The sequence below is a fragment of the Arachis ipaensis genome, chromosome B1 (assembly GCF_059453495.1).
Source record: "Arachis ipaensis isolate K30076 ecotype BB chromosome B1, ASM5945349v1, whole genome shotgun sequence".
Taxonomy (NCBI): Eukaryota; Viridiplantae; Streptophyta; class Magnoliopsida; order Fabales; family Fabaceae; genus Arachis; species Arachis ipaensis.
The window spans coordinates 58,006,215-58,028,936 of NC_142436.1; the positions used below are offsets into that span (position 1 = coordinate 58,006,215).

The following is a 22,722-nucleotide window of genomic DNA, read 5'->3' on the forward strand; positions in this document are numbered from 1 at the left end:
CTTTTTACTTTAATTTTGAAAATTCTTCCCCTCTTCTCACATCCTTCTATTTAAGGACTAACACTCCTCCTCTATCAGCAATTCGGACTCTCCCTCTATAAGTTTGAATTCTTCTCCTTCTATCTCATCCTTCTATTCTTCTTTTCCTCTGACACCTCAAGGAATCTCTATACTGTGACATAGAGAATTCCATATTTTCTTCTCTTCTCTTTTCATATGAGCAGGAGCAAGGACAAGGGCATTCTTGTTGAAGCTGACCCTAAACCTGAAAGGACCTTGAAGAGAAAGCTAAAAGAAGCTAAAGTACAACTCTCTATAGAGGACCTAACAGAAATTTTCAAACAAGATGAAGCCATGGCAGCCGAAAATAACAACAATGCCAACAATGCAAGGAAGGTGCTTGGTGACTTTACTGCACCTACTCCCGACTTCTATGGGAGAAGCATCTTAATCCCTGCCATTGGAGCAAACAACTTTGAGCTTAAGGCTCAATTAGTTTCTCTAATGCAACAGAATTGCAAGTTTCATAGACTTCCACTGGAAGATCCTCATCAGTTCTTAGCTGAATTCTTGCAAATCTGTGACACTGTCAAGACCAATGGGTTTGATCCCGAGGTCTATAGACTTATGCTTTTTACCTTTGTTGTAAGAGACAGAGCTAGAATATGGTTGGATTCACAACCTAAAGAAAGCCTGAACTCTTGGGAAAAGCTAGTCAATGCCTTCTTGGCAAAGTTCTTTCCACCTCAAAAATTGAGCAAGCTTAGAGTGGAAGTCCAAACCTTCAGACAGAAGGAAGGTGAATCCCTCTATGAAGCTTGGAAAAGATACAAGCAATTGATCAGAAGGTGTTCTTCTAACATACTTTCAGAATGGAGCATCATAGGTATCTTCTATAATGGTCTGTCTGAACTGTCCAAGATGTCATTGGACAGCTCTGCTGGAGGATCTCTTCATCTGAAGAAGACGCCTGCAAAAGCTCAGGAAACCAATTCATGTACACTTCTGAAAGGAATCTTGTGAATAATGGGACAAGTCAGAAGAAAGGAGTTCTTGAGATTGATACTCTGAATGCCATATTGGGTCAGAACAAAATATTGACTCAGCAAGTCAATATGATTTCTCAGAGTCTGTCTGGAATGCAAGCAGCAACAGTTAATACCAAAGAAGCTTCATCTGAAGACGAAGCTTATGATCCTAAGAACCCAGCAATGGAAGAGGTGAATTACATGGGAGAATCCTATGGAAACACCTATAATCCTTCATGGAGAAATCATCCAAACCTCTCATGGAAGGATCAACAGAGGCCTCAACAAGGCTTCAACAACAATAATGGTGGAAGAAATAGGTTTAGCAATGGCAAACCTTTTCCATCATCTTCTCAGCAACAAACAGAGAATTCTAAGCAGAACCACTCTGAATTAGCAACTGTAGTCTCTGATTTAATTAAAACCACTCAAAGTTTCCTGACTGAAACAAGGTCCTCTATTAGAAATTTACAGGCACAAGTGGGTCAGCTGAGTAAGAAAGTTACTGAACTCGCTCCTAGTACTCTTCCAAGCAATACAGAAGAGAATCCAAAAGGAGAGTGCAAGGCCATCAACATAACCCACACGGCCAAACCTGGAGAGGAGGAAGAGGCAGTGATTTCCACTGAGGAAGACCTCAATGGACGTCCACTAGCCTCCAAGGAGTTCCCTAATAAAGAACCATGGGAATCTGCGGCTCACACTGAGACCATAGAGATTCCATTGAATTTACTTTTGCCATTCATGAGCTATGATGAGTATTCTTCCTCTGAAGAGGATGAAGATGTTACTGAAGAACAAGTTGCTAAGTACCTTGGAATAATCATGAAGCTAAATGCCAAGCTATTTGGTAATGAGACTTGGGAGGATGAACCCCCTTGCTCCCCAAAGAACTGGATGACTTGACTAGGCAGAAATTACCTCTGAAGAGACAGGATCCTGAAAAGTTCTCAATACCTTGTACCATAGGCACTATGACCTTTGAGAAGGCTCTGTGTGACCTAGGGTCAAGTGTAAACCTAATGCCTCTCTCTGTAATGGAGAAGCTAGGAATCCTTGAGGTACAAGCTGCAAGAATCTCACTAGAGATGGCAGACAATTCAAGAAAACAGGCCTATGGACTTGTAGAGGATGTCTTGGTAAAGGCTGAAGACCACTACATCCCTGCTGATTTCATAATCCTAGACACTGGGAAGTGTATGGATGAATCCATCATCCTTGGCAGACCCTTCCTGGCCACAGCAAAGGCTGTGATTGATGCTGACAGAGGAGAATTGATCCTCCAAATGAATGAGGACTACCTTGTGTTTAAAGCTCAAGGATCTCCCTCTGTAACCATGGAGAGGAAGCATGAAAAGCTTCTCTCAATACAGAGTCAAACAAAACCCCCACATTCAAACTCTAAGTTTGGTGTTGGGAGGCCACAACCAAACTCTAAGTTTGGTGTTGAGAGGCCATCATCATGCTCTGAGTATCTATGAGGTTCCATGAGAGCCCACTGTCAAGCTATTGACATTAAACAAGCGCTTGTTGGGAGGCAACCCAATTTTTTTACTTATCTATGTTAAATTTCTATTTTCCATTGTTATTTTATGTTTTATGTAGTTTGATGATCATGAGAAGTCACAAAAACAACTGAAAAAGCAAAAACAGAATGAAAAATAATATTAAAAATAGCATACCCTGGAGGAGAAGCCTACTGGCATTTAAACGCCTGTAAATGCAGCAGAATGGGCGTTAAATGCCCAGTCTGGCACCATTCTGGGCGTTTAACGCCAGAACTGGGCACCAGACTGGCGTTTAACGCCAGAAAAGGGCAAGAAGCTGGCGTTAAACGCCAGAAATGGGCAGCAACCTGGCATTTAACGCCAGGATTGGCGAGAAAGGGCGTTTTGCATGCCTAATTGATGCAGGGATGAAAATCCTTGATACCTCAGGATCTGTGGACCCCACAGGATCCCCACCAACCTCAACTCACTCTCTCTCTTCTTCACACCTTTTCAGAATACCCTTCCCCAAATATCCTTCACCAATCAACTCAATACCTCTTCCCCAAAAGCCCCTCACCTATCAAATCCTACCCTCTTCTCCATAATCTCTTTACCAATCTAATTCCCTCCATCATAAAATCCCACCTACCTCACAATTCAAATTCAAACCACTTTCCCTCCCAAACTCACCCATACATGGCCGAAACCTACACCTCTCTCCACTCTTTCATTTTCACACATCTTAAACACTACTTCTCCCCCTTGGCCGAAACACGAACCCCCTCCATCTCCTCTATTTCTTCTTCTTCTACTCTCTTCTTTCCTCTTTTGCTCGAGGACGAGCAAAGCTTCTAAGTTTAGTGTGGTAAAAGTGTTGCTTTTTGTTTTTCTATAACCATTTATGGCACCAAAGGCCGGAGAAACCTCTAGAAAGAGGAAAGGTAAGGCAAAAGCTTCCACCTCCGAGTCATGGGAGATGGAGAGATTCATCTCAAGGGTGCATCAAGACCACTTCTATGAAGTTGTGGCCAAGAAAAAAAGTGATCCCCGAGGTCCCTTTCAAGCTCAAAAAGGGTGAATATCCGGAGATCCGACATGAGATTCGAAGAAGAGGTTGGGAAATTCTCACCAACCCTATTTAACAAGTTGGGATCTTAATGGTTCAAGAGTTCTATGCCAATGCATGGATCACCAAGAACCATGATCAAAGTGTGAACCCGGATCAAAAGAATTGGCTTACAATGGTTCGGGGAAAATACTTAGATTTCAGTCCGGAAAATGTAAGGTTGGCATTCAACTTGCCCATGATGCAAGGAGATGCACGCCCCTACACTAGAAGGGTCAACTTTGATCAAAGGTTGGACCAAGTCCTCATAGACATTTGTGAAGAGGGCGCTCAATGGAAGAGAGATTCAAGAGGAAAGCCGGTTCAACTAAGAAGGCATGACCTCAAGCCCGTGGCTAGGGGATGGTTAGAGTTCATCCAACACTCAATCATTCCCACTAGCAACCGGTCTGAAGTTACTATAGACCGGGCTATCATGATCCATAGCATCATGATTAGAGAGGAAGTAGAAGTTCATGAGGTTATATCCCTAGAACTCTACAAGGTGGCAGACAAGTCCTCTACTTTGTCAAGGTTAGCCTTCCCTCATCTCATTTGTCACCTTTGCAATTCAACTGGAATTGACATAGAGGAAGACATCCTCATTGATGAGGACAAGCCCATCACTAAGAAAAGGATGGAGCAAACAAGAGATCCCACTCATGGACAAGAGCATGAGGGAATTCCTCATCATGAAATTCCTGAGATGCCTCAAGGGATGAATTTTCCTCCAAAAAATTATTAGGAGCAAATTAACACCTCCCTAGGAGAATTAAGTTCTAATATGGGACAACTAAGGGTGGAACACCAAGAGTAGTCTATCCTCCTTCATGAAATTAGAGAAGATCAAAGAATCATGAGAGAGGAGCAACAAAGGCAAGGAAGAGACATTGAGGAGCTCAAGCACTCCATAATATCTTCAAGAGGAAGAACAAACCGCCATCACTAAGGTGGACTCGTTCTTTAATTTCCTTGTTCTTTATTTTCTGTTTTTTGAATTATATTCTTCATGTTCTATCTATGTTTGTGTCTTTATTACATGATTATTAGTGTCTTAGTGTCTATGTCTTAAAGCTATGAATGTCCTATGAATCCATCACCTTTCTTAAAAGAAAAATGTTTTAATCACAAAAGAACAAGAAGTACATGATTTCGAACTCATCCTTGAAACTAGTTTAATTATTTTGATGTGGTGACAATACTTTTTGTTTTCTGAATGAATGCTTGAACGGTGCATATTCTTTTGAATTTGTTGTTTATGAATGTTAAAATTGTTGGCTCTTGAAAGAACAATGGAAAAGGAGAAATGTTATTGATAATCTGAAAAATCATAAAAATTGATTCTTGAAGCAAGAAAAAGCAATGAAAAAGCTTGCAAAAAAAATATATGCGAAAAAAAAGGAAGGAAAAAGAAAAAGCAAGCAGAAAAAGCCAATAGCCCTTTAAACCAAAAGGCAAGGGTAAAATAAAAAGGATCCAAGGCTTTGAGCATCAGTGGATAGGAGGGCCCATAGGAATAATTTTCTGGCCTAAGCGGCTAAACCAAGCTGTCCCTAACCATGTGCTTGTGGCGTGAAGCTGTCAAGTGAAAAGCTTAAGACTGAGCGGTTAAAGTCGTGGTCCAATGCAAAAAAAAAAGAGAGTGTGCTTAAGAGCTCTGGACACCTTTAATTGGGGACTCTAGCAAAGCTGAGTCAAAATCTGAAAAGGTTCACCCAGTCATGTGTCTGTGGCATTTATGTATTCAGTGGTAATACTGGAAAACAAAATGCTTAGGGTCACGACCAAGACTCATAAAGTAGCTGTGTTCAAGAATCAACATACTGAACTAGGAGAATCAATAACACTATCTTAATTCTGAGTTCCTATAGATGCCAATCATTCTGAACCTCAAAGGATAAAGTGAGATGCCAAAACTGTTCAGAGGCAAAAAGCTACTAGTCACGCTCATCTAATTAGAGCTAAGTTTCATTGATATTTTGGAATTTATAGTATATTCTCTTCTTTTTATCCTATTTGATTTTCAGTTGCTTGGGGACAAGCAACAATTTAAGTTTGGTGTTGTGATAAGCGGATAATTTATACAATTTTTGGTATTGTTTTTTGTATGTTTTTAGTATATTTAGTTAGTTTTTATTATGTTTTTATTAGTTTTTAATTAAAAATCACATTTCTAGACTTTACTATGATTTTGTGTATTTTTCTGTGATTTCAGATATTTTCTAACTGAAATTGAGGAATCTGAGCAAAAATCTGATTCAAAGGTTGAAAAAGGACTGCGGATGCTGTTGGATTCTGACCTCCCTGCACTCGAAGTGGATTTTCTGGAGTTATAGAAGCCCAATTAGCGCACTCTTAATTGCGTTGGAAGGTAGATATCTTGGGCTTTCCAGAAATTTATAATAGTCTATACTTTGCTCGAGTTTTGATGGCCCAAATCGGCATTCCAAGTCAGCATAAAAATTCTGGCGTCAAAACGCCAGAACTGGCAGAAAAGTTGGAGTTATACACCCAAACTGGCACAAAAGCTGGCGTTTAACTCCAAGAAAAGTCTCTACATGTGAAAGCTTCAATACTCAGCCCAAGCACACACCAAGTGGGCCCGGAAAAAGATTTCTGCATTAATTACTTATTTCTGTAAACCCTAGGCTACTAGTTCTCTATAAATAGGACCTTTTGCTATTGTATTTTCATCTTGGTTCTTCTGGTTCCCTCTCTGGGGCCGAAGCCACTGATCACTATTATCACTTTTATATTTTCAACGGTGGAGTTTCTACACACCATAGAATAAGGTGTGGAGCTCTGCTGTTCCTCATGAATTAATGCAAAGTACTATTGTTTTTCTATTCAATTCAAGCCTATTTCTTCTCTAAGATATACACTCGTTCTTCAACCTGACGAATGTGATGATCCGTGACACTCATCATCATTCTCAGCTATGAACGCGTGCCTGACAACCACTTCCATTCTACTTGCAATAGCTTGAGTGCGTATCTCTTAGCCTCTTGATTCATGACGCATGGTTGCCTCGCCTGACAACCGAGCCTTCCATTCCATGAGATCAGAGTCTTCGTGGTATAGGATAGAATCAATTGGCAGTATTCTTGAGATCCGGAAAGTCTAAACCTTGTCTGTGGTATTCTGAGTAGGATCTGGGAAGGGATGACTGTGAAGAGATTCAAGCTCGCGATTGTTGGGCGTAGTGACAGACGCAAAAAGATCAATGGATCCTATTCCAACATGATCGAGAACCAACAGCTGATTAGCCGTGCGGTGACATCGCATTTGGACCATTTTCACTGAGAGGACGAGAGGTAGCCATTGACAACGGTGAAACCCAACATAAGCTTGCCATGGAAAGGAGTATGAATGATTGGAAGAAGGCAATAAAAAGCAGAGGTTCAGAAGGAGCAAAGCATCTTCATAAGCTTATCTGAAATTCCTACCAATGAATTACATAAGTATCTCTATCCTATTTAATATTTTATTCATCTTTTAATTATCAATTCTCCATAAACATTTGAATCCACCTGACTGAGATTTACAAGGTGACCATAGCTTGCTTCAAGCCGACAATCTCTGTGGGATCGACCCTTACTCACGTAAGGTTTATTACTTGGACGACCCTGTATACTTGCTGGTTAGTTGTGCGGAGTTGTGACAAAGAGTTGAGATTACAATTGTGCGTACCAAGATGTTGGCACCATTGATGATCACAATTTTGTGCACTAGTCGTCTAGCCTAAGTTTTCATAGAACATTATATATTAAATACGAGAAACCTAAACCATATCTTAGCCGATTTTCATGTTTTGTCTAAGGCAAACTGATGAGCGGATAATTTATACGCTTTTTGGCACTGTTTTTAGTATGTTTTTAGTAGAATCTGGTTACTTTTAGGGATGTTTTCATTAGTTTTTATGTTAAATTTACATTTCTGGACTTTACTATGAGTTTGTGTGTTTTTCTGTGATTTCAGATATTTTCTGGCTGAAATTGCGGGACTTGAGCAAAAATCAGATTCAGAGGTTGAAGAAGGACTGCTGATGCTGTTGGATTCTGACCTCCCTGCACTCAAAATGGATTTTTCTGGAGCTACAGAACTCAAAATGGTGCGCTTTCAATTGCGTTAGAAAGTAGACATCCAGGGGTTTCCAGCAATATATAATAGTCTATACTTTGCCCAATTTTAGACGACGCAAAGTGGCGTTCAACGCCAACTCTCTGCCCAATTCTGGCGTCCAGCGCCAGAAACAAGTTGCAAAGTGGAGTTCAATGCCCTAAATGGCACAAAAGCTGGCGTTCAACTCCAGAAAGAGCCTCTGCACGTGTAACATTCAAGCTCAGCCCAAGCACACACCAAGTGGGCCCCGGAAGTGGATTTATGCATCAATTACCTACTTCTGTAAACCATAGTAACTAGTTTATTATAAACAGGACTTTTTACTATTGTATTAGACATCTTTGAAAATCTTTGGAATCATCTTTGGATGCCTATTTCTTAGATCATGGGGGCTGGCCATTCGGCCATGCCTGGACCTCTCACTTATGTATTTTCAACGGTAGAGTTTCTACACTCCATAGATTAAGGTGTGGAGCTCTGCTGTTCCTCAAAGATTAATGCAAAGTACTACTGTTTTTCTATTCAATTCAACTTATTCCGCTTCTAAGATATTTATTCGCACTTCAACCTGAAGGTGATGAACGTGACAATCATCATCATTCCCCATGAACGCGTGCCTGACAACCACTTCCGTTCTACCTTCGATTGAATGATTATCTCTTGGATCTCTTAATCAGAATCTTCGTGGTGTAAGCTAGATTGATGGCGGCATTCATGAGAATCCGGAAAGTCTAAACCTTGTCTGTGGTATTCCGAGTAGGATTCTGGGATTGAATGACTGTGACGAGCTTCAAACTCGCGATTGCTGGGCGTAGTGACAGACGCAAAAGGAGGGTGAATCCTATTCCAGCATGATCGGGAACCTCAGATGATTAGCCGTGCTGTGACAGAGCATTTGGACCATTTTCACAAGAGGAGGGGATGTAACCATTGACAACGGTGATGCCCTTGCATAAAGCCAGCCATGGAAAGGAGTAAGACTGATTGGATGAAGACAGCGGGAAAGCAGAGATTCAGAGGAACGAAAGCATCTCTACACGCTTATCTGAAATTCTCACCAATGAATTATATAAGTGTTTCTATCCTTATTTTATGTTTAATTTATTTTTCGAAAACTCCATAATCAATTATTATCCGCCTGACTGAGATTTACAAGGTGACCATAGCTTGCTTCATACCAACAATCTTCGTGGGATCGACCTTTACTCACGTAAGGTTTATTACTTGGACGACCCAATGCACTTGCTGGTTAGTTGTATCGAAGTTGTGACAAATTATGAATTGAGATTAGAGCACCAAGTTATTGGAGCTATTACCAGAGATCACAATTTCGTGCACCAAGTTTTTGGCGCCGTTGCCGGGGATTGTTCGAGTTTGGACAACTGACGGTTCATCTTGTTGCTCAAATTGGGTAACTTTCTTTTCGTTTTCTTTTCAAAAAGTTTTCAAAAATTTTTCAAAAAATCTTTCAAAAATTTCTCCTTTGTTTTCGAAAAAAAAATTTTAAAATAAAAATGTTTTCAAAAATATATTTTTCTTCAGAATTTTTAAGAATGAATTCTAGTGTTTCATGAAGCATGTTGAAGCCTGGCTGGCTGTAAAGCCATATCTTATTCTTCTGGATAGGGTTTGTCAGGCGTGTCATGTCTGAGTTACATACTAAAGCTTGGCTGGCTATTAAGCCATGCCTGACCCTTTGATTGGAGCTTTAGATTAAAGAGCATAAGATTCCTGGAATTCATATTAAAAATTTTGGAATCCTTATTTTTCTTTTTCAAAATGATTTTCGAAAAAAATTAAAAGAAAATACAAAAAAAAAAAATTTCATAAAATTATAAAAATAAAAAATATTCTTCATGTTTCTTGTTTGAGTCATGTGTCATGTTATAAGTTTGGTGTCAATTGCATATTCATCTTGCATTTTTCAAAAAAAAATCATGCATTCATGGTGTTCTTCATGATCTTCAAGTTGTTCTTGGTAAATCTTCTTGTTTGATCTTGATGTTTTCTTGTTTTTCATCTTTTCTTGTTTTTCATGTGCATTTTTGCATTCATAGTGTCTGAACATGAAAGATTTCTAAGTTTGGTGTCTTGCATATTTTCTTTGCATCAAAAAATTTTCAAAAATATGTTCTTGATGTTCATCATGATCTTCAAAGTGTTCTTGGTGTTCATCTTGACATTCATAGCATTCTTGCATGCATTCATTGTTTTGATCCAAAATTTTCATGCATTGCATCATTTTCATGTTTTTTCTCTTTCATCATTAAAAATTCAAAAATAAAAAAAATATCTTCTCCTTTTTCTTCTCACAAATTCGAAAATTTGAGTTGACTTTTTCAAAACTTTTTAAAATCTAGTTGTTTTTATGAGTCAAATCAAATTTTCAATTTAAAAATCTTATCTTTTTCAAAATCTTTTTCAAAAATCAAATCTTTTTCATTTTTCTTATTTATTTTCGAAAATTCTAAAAATATTTTTCAAAAACCTTTCTCTTATCTTTATCACATAATTTTCGAAAATAACATCATCAATTAATGTTTTGATTCAAAAATTTCAAGTTTGTTACTTACTTGTTAAGAAAGATTCAAACTTTGAGTTCTAGAATCATATCTTGTGATTTCTTGTGAATCCAGTCATTAATTGTGATTTTTAAAATCAAATCTTTTTCAAAACTAATTTCAATCATATATTTTCAAAAATATCTTCTTATCTTATCTTTTTCAAAATTTGAATTTTAAAATATCTTTTCTAACTTCTTATCTTCTTATCTTTTCAAAATTGATTTTCAAATTTGTTTCAACTAACTAACTAACTTTTTGTTTGTTTCTCATCTTTTTCAAAACTACCTAACTAACTCTCTCTCTCTCTAATTTTCAAAAATATCTTCCCTCTTTTTCAAAAATTCTTTTTAATTAACTAATTATTTTAATTTTTTATTTTTTATTTTCGAAAATTACTAACCTTTTTCAAAAACTATTTTCGAAAATCACTAACTCTTTTTCAAAAATTATTTTCGAAATTTTCCCTCTCTCATCTTATTCTATTTATTTATTCATCTACTAACATCTCCTCACCTCACATCTCTGCTCTCCTCACCCTTGTGTTTCTTTCCTTACATTACATTCTTTGTCCCCTTCCTTCCTTCCAATCACACAGGGACTTCTATACTGTGGTATAAAGGATCCCTATTATTATTATTATTATTATTTCTGTGCCCTCTTCTTTGTCATATGAGCGGGAGCAAGGACAAGAATATTCTTGTTGAAGCAGATCCAGAACCTGAAAGGACTCTGATGAGGAAACTAAGAGAAGCTAAATTACAACAATCCAGAGAGAACCTTTCAGAAATTTTCGAATAGGAAGAGGAGATGGCAGCCGAAAATAATAATAATGCAAGGAGAATGCTTGGTGACTTTACTGCACCTAATTCCAATTTACATGGAAGAAGCATCTCCATTCCTGCCATTGGAGCAAACAACTTTGAGCTGAAACCTCAGCTACTTTCTCTGATGCAGCAGAACTGCAAGTTTCATGGACTTCCATCTGAAGATCCTTTTCAGTTCTTAACTGAATTCTGGCAGATATGTGATACTGTTAAGACTAATGGAGTAGATTCTAAAGTCTACAGGCTCATGCTTTTCCCTTTTGCTGTAAGAGACAGAGCTAGAGTGTGGTTGGATTCTCAACCCAGAGATAGCCTGAACTCTTGGGACAAGCTGGTCACAGCTTTCTTAGCCAAGTTCTTTCCTCCTCAAAAGCTGAGCAAGCTTAGAGTGGATGTTCAAACCTTCAGACAGAAAGAAGGTGAATCCCTCTATGAAGCTTGGGAGAGATACAAAGAACTGACCAAAAAGTGTCCCTCTGACATGCTTTCAGAATGGACCATCCTGGATATATTCTATGATGGTTTATCTGAGCTATCAAAGATGTCATTGGATTCTCCTGCAGGTGGATCCATTCACCTAAAGAAAACGCCTGCAGAAGCTCAAGAACTCATTGACATGGTTGCTAATAACCAGTTCATGTACACTTCTGAGAGGAATCCTGTGAATAATGGGATGCCTATGAAGAAGGGAGTTCTTGAAATTGATACTCTGAATGCCATATTGGCTCAGAACAAAATATTGACTCAGCAAGTCAATATGATTTCTCAGAGTCTGAATGGAATGCAAGCTGCATCCAACAGTACTCAAGAGGCATCTTCTGAAGAAGAAGCTTATGATCCTGAGAACCCTGCAATAGCAGAGGTGAATTACTTAGGTGAACCTTATGGAAACACCTATAATCCATCATGGAGAAATCATCCAAATCTCTCATGGAAGGATCAACAAAGCCTCAACAAGGCTTTAATAATGGTGGAAGATACATGTTTAACAATAGTAAACCTTTTCCATCATCCACTCAGCAACTGACAGAGAACTCTGAACAAAATGCTTCTAATCTAGCAAACTTAGTCTCTGATCTATCCAAGGCCACTATAAGTTTCATGAATGAAACCAGGTCTTCCATTAGAAATTTGGAAGCACAAGTGGGCCAACTGAGTAAAAGGATCACTGAAATCCCTCCTAGTACTCTCCCAAGCAATACAGAAGAAAATCCAAATGGAGAGTGCAAGGCCATTGAATTAATCACCATGGCCGAACCTGTGAAGGAAGGAGAGGACATGAATCCCAAGGAGGAAGACCTCCTGGGACGTCCAGTGATCAATAAGGAGTTTCCCTTTGAGGAACCAAAGGAATCTGAGACTCATCTAGAGACCATAGAGATTCCATTAAACCTCCTTATGCCATTCATGAGCTCTGATGAGTATTCCTCTTCTGAAGAGAATGAGGATGTTACTGAAGAGCAAGCTGCCAAGTTTCTTGGTGCAATCATGAAGCTGAATGTCAAATTATTTGGTATTGAGAGTTGGGAAGATGAACCTCCCTTGTTCACCAATGAACTGAGTGATCTGGATCAACTGACATTGCCTCAGAAGAAACAGGATCCTGGAAAGTTCATAATACCTTGTACCATAGGCACCATGATCTTTAAGGCTCTGTGTAACCTTGGTTTAGGAATAAACCTCATGCCCCTCTCTGTAATAGAGAAACTGGGAATCTTTGGGGTGCAAGCCACTAAAATCTCATTAGAGATGGCAGATAATTCAAGAAAACAGGCTTATGGACAAGTAGAGGACGTGTTAGTAAAGGTTGAAGGCCTTTACATCCCTGCTGATTTCATAGTCCTAGATACTGGGAAGGATGAGGATGAATTCATCATCCTTGGAAGACCCTTCCTAACCACAGCAAGAGCTATGATTGATGTGGACAGAGGAGAATTGATCCTTCAAATAAATGAGGACAACCTTGTGTTTACAACTCAAGGATCTCTCTCTGCATCCATGGAGAGGAAGCATAAAAAGCTTCTCCCAAAGCAGAATCAAACAAAGCCCCCACAGTCAAACTCTAAGTTTGGTGTTGGGAGGCCACAACCAAACTCTATGTTTGGTGTCAAACCCCCATATCCAAACTCTAAGTTTGGTGTTGGGAGGTCTCAACAAAACTCTGCACATCTGTGAGGCTCCATAAGAGCCCACTGTCAAGCTATTGACATTAAAGAAGCACTTGTTGGGAGGCAACCCAATGTTTATTTATCTAATTTTTATTGTTTTTCATGTTTTATTAGGTTCATGATCATGTGGAGTCACAAAATAAATATAAAAATTGAAAACAGAATCAAAAACAGCAGAAGAAAAATCACACCCTGGAGGAAGACCTTACTGGCATTTAAACGCCAGTAAGAAGCATGTTTTGGGCGTTCAACGCCAGAACAGAGTATGGTTCTGGCGCTGAACGCCAGAAATGGGCAGCATCTGGGCGTTTGAACGCCAGAAATACACCCTGGAGAAGAGCTGGCGCTGAACGCCCAAAACAAGCATGGTTCTGGCGTTCAACGCCAGAAATGGGCAAAAAATGGCACAGAACAAGCACCAATCTGGCGCTGAACGCCCAGAGTTGTGTGCAAGGGCATTTTGCATGCCTAATTGGGTGCAAGGTTGTAAATCCTTGAACACCTCAGGATCTGTGGACCCCACAGGATCACCTCAGGATCTGTGGACCCACAGGATCCCCACCTACCTCCACTTACTTCTTCTCACCCCTCTTTCACACAATCCCATAAACACTCTTCCCCAAAACCCTTTACCAATCACCTCAGTCTCTCTTCCCCATCACCTCTTCACCACTCACATCCATCCACTCTTCCCCATAAACCTACCTCATAAACTCCACCTACCTTCAAAATTCAAAATCAATTTCCCACCCAAACCCACCCTAAATGGCCGAACTTACCCCCCCTCCCTTCCCTATATATACCGCTCCATTCTTCCTCATTTTTCTCACAACACAACCCTCCTTTCTCTTCTTGACCGAAACACACCTCCCCCCTCCTCTCCATATTTTCTTCTTCTTCTTCTTCATCTATTCTTTCTTCTCTTGCTCGAGGGCGAGCAAAATTCTAAGTTTGGTGTGGTAAAAGCATAAGCTTTTTGTTTTTCCATTACCATTGATGGCACCTAAGACCGGAGAATCCTCTAGAAAAGGGAAAGGGAAGACAAAAGCTTCCACCTCCGAGTCATGGGAGATGGAAAGATTCATCTCCAAAGCCCATCAAGACCACTTCTATGATGTTGTGGCCAAGAAGAAGGTGATCCCCGAGGTCCCTTTCAAACTCAAGAAAAATGAGTATCCGGAGATCCGACATGAAATCCAAAGAAGAGGTTGGGAAGTTCTAACAAACCCCATCCAACAAGTCGGTATCCTAATGGTTCAAGAGTTCTATGCCAATGCATGGATCACTAGGAACTATGATCAAAGTAAGAACCCAAATCCAAAGAATTATGTTACAATGGTTCGGGGGAAATACTTAGATTTTAGTCCGGAGAATGTGAGGTTGGCGTTTAACTTGCCTATGATGCAAGGAGATGCACGCCCCTACACTAGAAGGGTCAACTTTAATCAAAGGTTGGACCAAGTCCTCATGGACATATGTGTGGAAGGAGCTCAATGGAAGATTGACTCCAAAGGCAAGCCGGTTCAACTAAGAAGACTGGACCTCAAGCCTGTGGTTAGAGGATGGTTGGAGTTCATCCAACGCTCCATCATCCCCACTAGCAACCAATCTGAGGTTACTGTGGATCGGGCCATCATGATCCATTGCATCATGATTGGAGAGGAAGTAGAAGTTCATGAAGTGATCTCCCTTGAACTCTACAAAATAGCTGAAAAGCCCTCCCCTGGGGCAAGGCTAGCTTTTCCTCATCTTATTTGCCATCTATGTTACTCAGCTGGAGCTTTCATAGAAGGAGACATTCACATTGAGGAAGAGAAGCCCATCACTAAGAAAAAGATGGAGCAAGCAAGAGAGCCCATTCATGGAGCTCAAGAGGCGCAGAAAGCTCATCACCATGAGATCCCGGAGATGCCTCAAATGCATTTTCCTCCACATAACTATTGGGAGCAAATCAACACCTCCCTAGGAGAATTAAGTTCCAACATGGGACAACTAAGGGTGGAACATCAAGAGCACTCCATCATCCTTCATGAAATCAGAGAAGATAAAAAAGCAATGAGGGAGGAGCAACAAAGACAAGGAAGAGACATAGAAGAGCTCAAGGACATCATTGGTTCCTCAAGAAGAAAACACCACCATCACTAAGGTGGACTCATTCCTTGTTCTTACATTCTCTGTTTTCGTTTTCCCTATGTTAAAGTGCTTATCTATGTTTGTCTCTTCATTACATGATCATTAGTAGTTAGTAACTTTGTCTTAAAGTTATGAATGTCCTATGAATCCATCACCTCTCTTAAATGAAAAATGTTTTAATTCAAAAGAACAAGAAGTACATGAGTTTCGAATTTATCCTTGAACTTAGTTTAATTATATTGATGTGGTGACAATGCTTCTTGTTTTCTGAATGAATGCTTGAACAGTGCATATGTCTTTTGAAGTTGTTGTTTATGAATGTTAAATATGTTGGCTCTTGAAAGAATGATGACAAGGAGACATGTTATTTGATAATCTGAAAAATCATAAAAATGATTCTTGAAGCAAGAAAAAGCAGCAAAGAACAAAGCTTGCAGAAAAAAAAAATATAGCGAAAAAAAATAGAAAGAAAAAGAAAAAGCAAGCAGAAAAAGCCAAAAGCTCTTAAAACCAAGAGGCAAGAGCAAAAAGCCAGTAACCCTTAAAACCAAAAGGCAAGGGCAATAAAAAGGATCCCAAGGCCTTGAGCATCAGTGGATAGGAGGGCCTAAAGGAATAAAATCCTGGTCTAAGCGGCTAAACCAAGCTGTTCCTAACCATGTGCTTGTGGCGTGAAGGTGTCAAGTGAAAACTTGAGACTGAGCGGTTAAAGTCAAGGTCCAAAGCAAAAAAAAGAGTGTGCTTAAGAACCCTGGACACCTCTAATTGGGGACTTTAGCAAAGCTGAGTCACAATCTGAAAAGGTTCACCCAATTATGTGTCTATGGCATTTATGTATCCGGTGGTAATACTGGAAAACAAAGTGCTTAGGGCCACGGCCAAGACTCATAAAATAGCTGTGTTCAAGAATCATCATACTGAACTAGGAGAATCAATAACACTATCTGAACTCTGAGTTCCTATAGATGCCAATCATTCTGAACTTCAATGGATAAAGTGAGATGCCAAAACTATTCAAGAGGTAAAAAGCTATAAGTCCCGCTCATTTAATTGGAGCTATATTTCATTGATAGTTTGGAATTTATAGTATATTCTCTTCTTTTTATCCTATTTGATTTTCAATTGCTTGGGGACAAGCAACAATTTAAGTTTGGTGTTGTGATGAGCGGATAATTTATACGCTTTTTGGCACTGTTTTTAGTATGTTTTTAGTAGAATCTGGTTACTTTTAGGGATGTTTTCATTAGTTTTTATGTTAAATTCACATTTCTGGACTTTACTATGAGTTTGTGTGTTTTTTTTGTGATTTTAGGTATTTTCTGGCTAAAATTGAGGGACTTGAGCAAAAATCAGATTCAGAGGTTGAAGAAGGACTGTTGATGCTGTTGGATTCTGACCTCCCTGCACTCAAAATGGATTTTCTGGAGCTACAGAACTCAAAATGGCGCGCTTCTAATTGCGTTGGAAAGTAGACATCCAGGGATTTCCAGCAATATATAATAGTCCATACTTTGTCTAAGTTTAGATGACACAAACTGGCGTTCAATGCCAGCTCTCTGCCCAATTCTGGCGTCCAGCGCCAGAAACAAGTTGCCAAGTGGAGTTCAACGCCCAAAATGGCACAAAAGCTGGTGTTCAACTCCAGAAAGAGCCTCTGCACGTGTAAAATTCAAGCTCAGCCCAAGCACACACCAAGTGGGCCCCGGAAGTGGATTTATGCATCAATTACCTACTTCTGTAAACCCTAGTAACTAGTTTATTATAAATAGGACTTTTTACTATTGTATTAGACATCTTTGAACATCTTTGGAATCATCTTTGGACCCCTAGTTCATAGATCATGGGGGCTGGCCATTCGGCCATGCCTGGACCTCTCACTTATGTATTTTTAACAGTAGAGTTTCTACACTCCATAGATTAAGGTGTGGAGCTCTGCTGTTCCTCAAAGATTAATGCAAAGTACTACTGTTTTTCTATTCAATTCAACTTATTCCGCTTCTAAGATATTCATTCGCACTTCAACCTGAATGTGATGAACGTGACAATCATCATCATTCCCCATGAACGCGTGCCTGACAACCACTTCCGTTCTACCTTCGATTGAATGATTATCTCTTGGATCTCTTAATCAGAATCTTCGTGGTGTAAGCTAGATTGATGGCGGCATTCATGAGAATCCGAAAAGTCTAAACCTTGTCTGTGGTATTCCGAGTAGGATTCTGGGATTGAATGACTGTGACGAGCTTCAAACTCGCGATTGCTGGGCGTAGTGACAGACGCAAAAGGAGGGTGAATCCTATTCCAGCATGATCGGGAACCTCAGATGATTAGCCGTGCTGTGACAGAGCATTTGGACCATTTTCACAAGAGGAGGGGATGTAACCATTGACAACGGTGATGCCCTTGTATAAAGCCAGCCATGGAAAGGAGTAAGACTGATTGGATGAAGACAGCGGGAAAGCAGAGATTCAGAGGAACAAAAGCATCTCTACACACTTATCTGAAATTCTCACCAATGAATTACATAAGTGTTTCTATCCTTAATTTATGTTTAATTAGTATTATTTTCGAAAACTCCGTAATCAATTATTATCCGCCTGACTGAGATTTACAAGGTGACCATAGCTTGCTTCATACCAACAATCTCCGTGGGATCGACCCTTACTCACGTAAGGTTTATTACTTGGACGACCCAGTGCACTTGTTGGTTAGTTGTATAGAAATTGTGACAAATTATGAATTGAGATTAGAGCACCAAGTTATTGGAGCTATTACCAGAGATCACAATTTCGTGCACCACAAACCACAAGGCAAGAAGCAAGTCCTCTCACCACAAATCTAGCCCTAACACCAACCAAGCTTCCATCAATCACCAATGTCGACAATTCAAACTCTAACATACATATATATACACCTAAATTCAATATCCAACATACAAAATCAAAGAATTAACTAGGGTTGATGGTCCTCACCTTATCCAGGCATCACATAAGCAAGAATGAATGTCTTCCTCAAGTTAATTTGAGCTTAAATGTTAAGACATTGAATTTCAACAACCAAAGACCCAAATTTCAAAAATTCAAGAGAATGAGAGATGAGAGATGAGAGATGAGAGATGAGACTTACCTACAAAATTCTTCCGATAGATTTGTAGAGCATGTCCCAAGAAACTCCTAACTGTTTTGACATTGCAAGGTGGGGTAATTTTTCAATCACTTCCACCTTGGCTCAATCTACTTCTATGCCTTTTTTAGAGATTTTGTGGCAAAAAACTACCCCTTTGGTAACCATACAATGTCACTTTTCCCAGTTCAAAACCAGGTTAGTTTCTTGGCTTCTCTTGAGCACTAAGGCAAGATGGTGTAAGCAATTAGGAAAGGAGTCACCAAATACTGAGAAATCATCCATGAAAATCTCAATAAATTTCTTAATCATATCAGAAAAAGGACAGCATGCACCTTTGGAATGTGGCAAGTGTATTGCACAAACCAAAGGGCATACGTCTATATGCAAAAACACCATAAGGGCAAGTGAAAGATGTCTTTTTTGGTCCTTAGGATCCACTACAATCTGGTTGTAGCCTAAATATCCATCCAAGAAACAATAGTACTCATGCCCAGCAAGCCTCTCCAACATTTGATCCATGAAGGGTAGAGGAAAATGATCCTTCCTTGTGGTTTCATTGAGCTTTCTGTAGTCTATACACATGCACCATCCGGTCACTGTTCTTGTTGATATTAGCTCATTCCTTTCATTTGGCATAACTGTGATTCCCCATTTCTTAGGAACCACTTGCACAGGCCTCACCCAAGGACTATCTGAGATAGGGTAGATCACCCTTGCTTGCAATAGCTTGAGCACTTCGTTTTGAACCACTTCCTTCATTGATGGGTTCAATCTTCTTTGTGGTTGAATTGATGGCTTGGCATCCTCCTCAAGAAGGATTTTATGCATGCACATTGAAGGGCTTATTCCCTTTAAGTCTGAAAGTGTCCACCCAATGGCATCCTTGTGTTGTTTCAGCACCTTAATGAGCTCCTCCTCTTGTTCCTTACTCAAGGTTGAATTGATAATTACTGGATAAGTGTTATTGCTCCACAAGTAAGCATACTTCAAGCTTGGAGGCAAAGTCTTTAATTCCAGCTTGGGTGCTTCTTCTTTCTCCTTTCTTACCTTGTCTAGCATGATTGAGCTCTCCATGCTTTCTTGTGGTACTTCACTACATGATGCTTGTTGTTCTTGCTCCGTTGCATCTTCAAGTTTGTCTTCTTCTATCACTCCTTGGACCAGTGTCTCCATTGTGTCCACCATCATACACTCTCCAATGGACTCTTTTGGGTAACTCATAACAGTAAAAACATTGAATACTATCTTTTCTTCATGAAGCCTGAGGACCAATTCTCCCTTTTGTACATTAATTATAGCTCCAGCTGTTGCCAAAAATGGGCTTCCTAGTATGATTAATGTATTGGCCTCTTCTTCCATGTCAAGCACTACAAAATCTATTGGAAAGATGAAGTCACCCACCTTAACTAACAAGTCCTCCACTACTCCATGGGAGAACTTTAATGTTCTGTCTGCTAGTTGAAGTACCATCCTTGTTAGCTTAGCCTCTTCAATTCTCATTCTCTTTATCATGGCCAAGTACATAAGGTTGATGCTAGCTCCCAGATCACACAATGCTTTCTCAATGCTAATGTCTCCTATGATGCATGGGATTTGAAAGCTTCCAGGGTTTTTCATCTTTTGGGGAAGCTTCTTCTGTATAATGACACTACATTCCTCTGTGAGCACTACAGTTTATTTTTCTCCCCAATTTCTTTTCTTGGTCATGAGCTCCTTTAGAAACTTAGCATAGAGTAGAATTTTCTCTAATGCTTCAGCAAAAGAAATGTTGATCTTGAGCCTCTTGAATATCTCTAAGAACCTAGAAAACTGGTTGTCCTTCCCATCTTTTCTTAGCCTCTGTGGGTATGGTGCTTTTGGTACATAGGGCTTCAAGACTTCCTTTGGTAGGGTAGGAGTATGTATCTCTTCTTCCTCTTTGATTTCTGAGTTTTTGTCAGCTTTTTCTTCTTGTAAGTTATGGCTTGAAGATGACACCTTCACCACTTTCCCACTTCTTAATGTGATGGCCTTGCATTCCCCCTTGGATTGGTCATGGTATCACTGAAAAATGAATTTGTGGACATGGGTAATTGCTTGGATAGGTATTGATGTGAAGATTTATACTGGTTCAGAATTTAACAAAATAATTTCGTTGTGAGCATAGCCTAAACCAACAATCGATCCTCAAATCAAAGTTTAATTTTTGGTTGTCACGAGTCCAACCCAATAAAAATAACCAAGAGTATTAGTCCCGGATCATCTTCTCAAGGAATTACAGTGAGGTATGCATATTATTGGTTATGGTATCCAAGGGGTTGGGAATAAAGGGAGACATTCATGGCAAGGATTGAGAATCTAAGCTTTCTATCTAGTCACTAATCATATCACAATACTTATCAAGAGCTAATCCTATTTCGTCATCTCCAACATCGGAAGAAGGTACAATGTTATCTTCAACATAGGGAGAAAGTCAAATAGGACTAGTTAATCTCAATCCAAAAGTCCTAGTCAACTTACTAATTGAATTAGCAAAAGACTAGCGTTAATGAAAACAATATTAACTAACAACTCTAGATCACCAACATGAGTTGGGTATTAATGACTCAAGATTGCCTAATGGTGCACGAATTGTGAATCACACTTTTCACAACGCGTACCACTAACCAGCAAGTGCACTGGGTCGTCCAAGTAATACCTTACGTGAGTAAGGGTCGAATCCCACGGAGATTGTTGGTTTGAAGCAATCTATGATTATCTTGTAAATCTTAGTCAGGAAGTCAATTATGTTTATCAATTGAATTGTGAATAACCAGTAGAGCATGAATTAAACGTTACTTGTTGTGCAGTAATGGAGAATATGTTGGAGTTTTGGAGATGCTTTGTCTTCTGAATCTCTGCTTTCCTCTGTCTTCTTGTTCACGCACGCACGTCCCCCTATGGCAAGCTGTGTGTTGGTGGATCACCGTTGTCAATGGCTACCTTCCATCCTTCCAGTGAATACTACGCTCACGCGCTCTGTCACAGCACGGCTAATCACCGGTTGGTTCTCGATCCGGTTGGAATAGGATTTACTATCCTTTTGCGTCTGTCACTAACGCCCAGCCTTCAGGAGTTTGAAGCTCGTCACAGTCATTCAATCCTTGAATCCTACTCGGAATACCACAGACAAGGTTTAGACTTTCCGGATTCTCATGAATGCCGCCATCAGTTCTAGCTTATACCACGGAGATTCTGATTAAGGAATCTCAGAGATACTCATTCAATCGGATATAGAACGGAGGTGGTTGTCAGGCACACGTTCATGGTTTGAGGAAGGTGATGAATGTCACGGATCATCACCTTCATCACAGTTAAGCGCGAATGAACATCTTAGATAAGAACAAGCGTGTTTGAATGGAAAACAGAAATACTTGCATTAATTCATCGAGACACAGCAGAGCTCCTCACCCCCAACAATGGGGTTTAGAGACTCATGCCGTCAGAGAATACAAAGTTTAGATCTGAAATGTCATGAGATACAAAATAAGTCTCTAAAAGTTGTTTAAATACTAAACCAGTAGCCTAGGGTTACAAAATATGAGTGGACTATGATGGATGATGCAGAGATCCACTTCTGGGGCCCACTTGGTGTGCTGGGGCCCACTTGGTGTGTGCTGGGGCTGAGACTTTAAGCAATTCACGTGCAGAGGCCATTTGTGGAGTTGAACGCCAGTTTTTGTGCCAGTTTGGGCGTTCAACTCCAGTTTTTGATCCTTTTCTGGCGCTGGACGCCAGAATTGGGCAGAGGACTGGCGTTGAACGCCAGTTTACGTCGTCTATTCTTGTGCAAAGTATGGACTATTATACATTACTGGAAAGCCCTGGATGTCTACTTTCCAACGCAATTAAAATCACGCCATTTCGAGTTCTGTAGCTCCAGAAAATCCACTTTGAGGGCAGGGAGGTCAGAATCCAACAGCATCAGCAGTCCTTTTTCAGCCTGAATAAGATTTTTGCTCAGCTCCTTCAATTTCAGCCAGAAAAATACCTGAAATTACAGAAAAACACACAACTCATAGTAAAGTCCAGAAATATGAATTTTTCCTAAAAACTACTGGAAATAAACTAAAAACTAACTAAAACATACTCAAAACTATATGAAATTATCCCCAAAAAGCGTATAAAATATCCGCTCATCACA

At 39.7% G+C, this 22,722-nt stretch overlaps 1 non-coding gene across 1 annotated transcript; it reads right to left on the bottom strand.

Annotated features, from left to right (window-relative positions):
* Positions 1 to 11,512: 11,512 nt before the first annotated feature.
* Positions 11,513 to 11,620, bottom strand: LOC148576696 (small nucleolar RNA R71). The gene has a single exon (XR_015902878.1). It is a non-coding gene; the product is annotated as a small nucleolar RNA R71 (small nucleolar RNA).
* Between the last annotated feature and the right edge of the window lie 11,102 nt (positions 11,621 to 22,722).